Here is a 6,000-nt window from a genome sequence, read left to right as displayed (position 1 = left end):
AGTTCTAGACAAAGGGGAGGTAATTTGAACTTTTAGGGGTTTTTTTCCTATTTTCAGACACCCTACAGTACGTTAACCCTGGGTTGTCTGAAAATAGGAAAAAAAACTACCAAATACTACAATACTACTGTATTGGAGAAATTGCAATGGATTTGTGAAGGTGTGCCACTGGCACACTGTTACAAATCTTTAGCAATGACAGGTCCTGAAGTCTTATAAAGACTCCAGGCCGTCATGGCACCTGATCAATGCTCCAGATGACGTCATGGGGAGCAATGATTATACCAATATAGCAGCGCCCACGCGCCGCCACTACTGGCGGCAATCAAAGGGTTGACACCTGTGATTGGTGCTAAAACTTTCAATATGTAGCAAAGACCCAGCTTGTACCCACCCATGAGCCCTCACCCTACTCCTATAACACATGTACTAGTACTTCACGCATTGTTTAAGGGTTAATATAAGCAATAGCTGGGGATGTCAGCATTTGATCCCCTTAGTATGAAATATTTGAAAGGTCGCTGTGCCATGTCAACAATATCATTATAGGGCAGTACTACTTTCATGCTAAAAATACTTAGGACTTTAGATGATTTTGGAAACATTGTTTGGAAAATGTGTTCCAGACAGAATAGTATCATTTATCTATGTTGTAGTTTTTGAACTAATAATTTACAGTAATTAGTTAAATAAGTCAGTTGATTCACAGAAAATTGGCCTTTGTAAGAGCCTCTTGACTACTTCCAGGGGTTGTAAACAGTAGAATAATAAAATGTCATGTAGGGATGCAGGAGTCTGTCCACATCCAAACAGAATGGAACACTTGTGTTTGTGCCATAAACCTACTTTATCAGCAAAAAAGGTAAAGTTTTCATAACTATCAATTCTTGAGACATGGAGGTGTTACTTGTTGGCTGACTAACTGCATTTACTACAGCAAACAATACAGATTTTATCAACTGGAAGAAGGACTGAAGTTGCTTTATTTTTTGCGAAAATATATGGTAATAAACAACATAACTCAATAGGGCTTATTTACTAAGGGTCCCGCAGTTCGCACTTTCGTTGGCTTTTAGAAATTTTTGGGATTTGTGCCTCTGTGACAGCTATTTAGAAAAGGATTTTGTCGCAAGAGATCGGAATGGCGCCGACTTTCATGCGACAGAAATGGGGGGGCGGGCCATGGGACTGAGCGCAGGATTTAACTTTAAAATTGTGTTGCAAAACATGCACTTACATACACCAGGAACAAGAAGGTGAACTCCGGTGGACCTGAGCGTGGAAGCAACAGACGCAGGAAATCGAGCGCACGATCTTTGTGAATCGTGCCGGAGTGCATGATCGTTGGACACTCTGTATTTCGGGAACGTCATCAGCCGGGTAAGTAAATGTGCCCCAATGAGTTTAGTAAGTGTTGCATAAAGTATAATATGAATGAACATGGTGGTTAACCGTCACATATTGTCCAACAGTGTCCTGAATTAACTTGCAACTTGTGATGAACAGACACATTCAGGTTGGTGTTTGCCGATTTCGGCTGAACCTAGAAGAGGTTGGTTCAGGTACCCAAACCTTAACTCGCCAGTAAGATCCGCAATCGGTGCTGGCAATGATCATGGCTTTAAATGTTGCTGGCAAAGCCCTGGCATCATCAGGGTGTGACAATCCTAGGAAAAATGTAGAATTTACCATTGGCACTTAAAAGTGTTAACACCTGTGATCGCGGCCAGTATTGAGTACAGGTGTTGCTGTTGGGGGTGAGTCCGAATTCAAACCTGATCTTCTGGCTGAAGTCCCGGTTTGAGTTTCAGGACCTAAACCTGCAATGTTTGTCACAGACAAAATGTCGCAGAAAATTGTGGTTTGGGTCCACTCATGCCTACTTGTAACGGCCCTTCAGAAACAATGTTCATAGAACTTTGCACCAGGCATCCTTCTGTTATTCCTCTATTATGGCTACGTAGGGGTATTCCCATGAAAAAAAATTCTCACATCTCTAGTCATGTTAACACAATAAAGATCATTTTAACCCCTTACTTTACAATGTTACACAGATTTATTGCTGTTTTAGCTCCTATCACTCCCTAGGCTGCTCAGTGCAAAACCTCAGACACAAACTCTCTAAGTAGACACATTGGGGCAGTTTTATCAAGTGTCTGAAAGTCAGAATATTTCCAAAGTATTTTAAAATATTCATGAGCACTGGTAAAATGAAAGCTGAACTCTGTTTGGTTGCCATGGGCAACTGGGAATATTATGACTTTCAGACACTTGATAAAGCTGCCCCATTATGATCCATCTAGTTTTGTGAGTTGACAATGTGGTTAGATTATCAATGTGGTTAGATTACTTTCATTTGGCTTCTGATATTGTACTAACACACTGACACATAGAAAGAAAGATGAAAAGGGTTGAGAGCTCTGCTACATCTCTGTTCTCATGGATATGTGCCTGCCTCCCCCTTCCCTCGGATCACTTATCTCCTTGTAGTTTGCAGCCTCTCTGTTCAGGATGTGCTGGCAGGAAGTGAATCAGTGAGTGTCTCTGAGCTCCTTGCGGGGGCATGACTACAGGCTCAGAGCATAAAGACACAGAAACTCAGCAAGCAAGGCCTCACACAGAAATACGAGATGGCGGCCCGACCCTAAAGTCAGAAGTTACAGGGTCGTCTCTAGGGGCAATGGATATTGAGTACACCAGGACTGATAGAAAATCAGGCTAATGTCGCGCTGCTCAGGTTCAACAAAGCGCTTATTTCGATAGAGGTGGACTCTATCCACCTCTATTGAAATAAAGGCTTTGTTGAACCTGAGCAGCGCGACATTAGCCTGATTTTTTACCCAACCACAATTGCAACTGTCCGTTATCTTTGCCTGTTAGCGGATATCAGGTGTTCTGTAGCAGCTCTACCTATGCCATTTTATGTTACCAATGTATTGTCACTTTGTGACCCTATGAATATTGATCTCATATTGCCTGCGCTGTGTATACCTTTTTTTCTCTTCTGTATTTCAGGACTGATAAAGACAGGTTGGAATTATATCTGTAAAATGCTGCATTTTTGTAACAGTAACAATAACAGTAAATTAGAGAATGTATTATTTTGTTATCCTGAGTACATATAAGAAACTTGTTTTTGTGGGAATAACCCTTTAACGATAGATGCCATTGCACAAAATTATTCCCCTTTCTGGGGTTAAATAATACTTGATCTGCTTATGTGGCAGAGGGTTGTCTGCTGCCTATGTTACCTACTCCCTACACCTTATGTTAGGAACTTGAACTTGATTATGAACAGAATTCAAGTACTGCAGTGAAGACTGCCACATAGAAGTTGCAGTAGAAAAATGGTATTTCTAACAACCATTTAGCTCAACCCTAATTCGTAATCTGGGAAAAAGCCTCCTTCATCTCTGTTTCTCCGTATTTTGTATACTTGTGCTCCACACAAATGTCTGTTTTGCATATTTATCTCCTGCGCATACATTTTTAATAAGGAACCATTTCCCTCCTCTTATGATGAAACTGTAAGAAGCCCTTTTGTACTTGACCTTCTTGTGCACCTGATTCTATTCACAGCACAAATGTCATGCTTCTATTCCCGCACTTGATCTGAAGCAGAAATACAACAATATACTGTGTATGAACTGCTTAACCCCCCCCTCCCCAATTATTATATGATCATTTTAGAGTATCCATGCGCTGAAAAACGTCTGCAATCCTGCCTGATTATAATAGTTTATTTATACAGTTTGTTTTTCCCAGAATGAGTAATATGTTAAACTAGTGCCATGCACTGTTCCATCGATCAATACGGAGAGGTGGTGGGGAAATAATACACTACATTAACATCTATGCTCAGATCATGCAGTGCATCCACAGCCATGTAACAAACAGTTAATATGTATAACAATGATGTACACAGGACACAGATGATTTCCTCAAACCTCTGTAGCAGCTAGTCTATTCAAACCGGTATTACTGCACTGGCAGATTAGCGACCATCCCCCTTCTCTCTGTATACATAGCATACACTCGCCCCTATCTATTATACCTTCATCCTTCTAAATTTAGAAAAACATGCACAACTTGCAAAAAATGCAACTTATTCATTTATTTATTTCAAATTATTGATAAGTTGTAGAAGAGTGAATGTTGCAAATTTTTATGTGGTCTTATATATTTTGCACATTTTATATGTGGTTTTATATAGGACTGCAGGCTAACTTACTGCATTATTTAGAGTTTTCAGGATGAAGAAGTAATGCAGTATAGTATAGAGTGATAAAGTATTACAGTAAAGAGGTAAGTGACCAACTCAATTCTGCCCCTGTATACTATATGTCTACCTACATGTATTTCCATTTATGTTTATTGCAATAATATATTCTGCAGTGCTGTGCACATATTCCATCCTCTGTCTATTAAGCAGGGTACAAAATAACATTTTCCTATAAGTTATAGTTAGTCATACTTCGGTTTTAGATAGTAGGTAATCTGCATATGTTTTTAAAGTAAATGATTAAAATGGTGTAACTGGGACATGAACAGAACATGCGAACAGCATTCATTCATCAATACACATAAGATATAGTTAAGTCACTCTAAATTAAGCCAACTTTCCAGCTCAGTCAATATAGAAGTCGAGAATTAATTATTATTCAAATACGATAAAATAATGTCCTATTGAAGGTATCTCCCCTCCTCCTCCTCTGCTTGCATGCTAATGGACCAGTGAGGAATCAGATTAACTCTTCCTTGTGATGGGAAGCTTGCCGTAGACTCTCCCTCCATTCACCCTTAAAGAGACAGGGATGCACATGCAGAACAGGTGCCACCAGTGGAAGTATCAGATCACTGTTGCGGAAGAAGAGCGGCTCAGGATGGAGCAAGTTATCCTTTGTGCATTAACCTTTCCTGAAGACATTGCAGCAGGCGAGCTATAAACAAATGTCTAATTTAACTTGCTACCCAATCTCCATGTCTTGTGATCACCAAGAAACTAACCAGCACACATTGACTCCAGACAAACAGACAAGCACATGCGATGATCCTTAGTGCTCTCGCTTGTATTCCTGAAAATGTAGCACTTCCCTGCAGACATCTGGTGTCACTGTTGTCTCTGGCTATTCATCTGTCCTTCTCCCTCTCTCATCCTCCGCTTTCTCGTTCTCTCTGTCCTCCACACCGAAAAAAAAGCCTGAGATCGCATGTGAGAGGCAAAGGGAGAGATACCCAGGGAAGAAGCAACACATCTCACCTCTGTTTTATTCCCTCATTGGATACCGCTCATTGGTTTGGAGCAGAAAGAAATTTCTACTTCATTATTCTGCCACCGAAGAGCTTTGAAAGAAAACACTGAGAGATATCAGTGTGTGCAGATTAAGACATCTTAATTCCTTATTCCCAGGAGGACAATCTGTGTATCTAACCAAAACTAGAGATAGAATGATCAAGGATGGGGTGTTTTGCAGCAATTGAATTGTCGGGTTGATATTCACCTTCTACAGAAAGCTTATATCACCCTCCAGGAGAAATTGACTGCAAGGATTCTCGCCCATGCAAAGGTAAGTCAGAGATTGTCTGTATGCCTTGGGTGGAAAGATCAAACTTTCATGTATTTACTTTTAGCATCACCTGAGGATTTGGCATGTTTTTGGAGTAGATGTTTTTGGTTGTTTGTTGACCATAGAGTATACCTTCACTGTGTCACCACCTTTGGGGCAAATAGTCTACATACAGGTTGCATTAGAAGTTCAGATGATAAAAGACACCTATCCATCCAGTACGACCTTTCATTTTTACATTTTGGTTGATGATATTCTCAGGTATTTACTCCGATGTGCATTGCTCCTGTTAACTCTTGACCTACCATGAGTTTTCCTTGACAACATAGACAGTTTCTGTACTAGGAGATGTAGCAGCTACAGTGGGCTTTCTACTGAATTGATCCACTTGACCTGAAACAGACACATGGTTCTGTTTTCATTGATATACAGT

At 40.3% G+C, this 6,000-nt stretch overlaps 1 protein-coding gene across 2 annotated transcripts in view; it reads left to right on the top strand.

Moving 5' to 3' along the window:
- The first annotated feature begins 4,774 nt into the window (after positions 1-4,774).
- CACNA1I (calcium voltage-gated channel subunit alpha1 I) overlaps positions 4,775-6,000 on the top strand; it is a 510,641-nt gene continuing 509,415 nt past the window's right edge. For both annotated transcript variants that reach the window (XM_072127725.1, XM_072127724.1), the window contains exon 1: positions 4,775-5,567. The gene's annotated coding sequence lies outside the window, so the exon portion shown is untranslated. The remainder of the gene's footprint in view (positions 5,568-6,000) is intronic.

The sequence above is a fragment of the Engystomops pustulosus genome, chromosome 10, assembly GCF_040894005.1.
Source record: "Engystomops pustulosus chromosome 10, aEngPut4.maternal, whole genome shotgun sequence".
NCBI lineage: Eukaryota > Metazoa > Chordata > Amphibia > Anura > Leptodactylidae > Engystomops > Engystomops pustulosus.
This window is presented reverse-complemented; position numbering and strand designations above follow the sequence as displayed.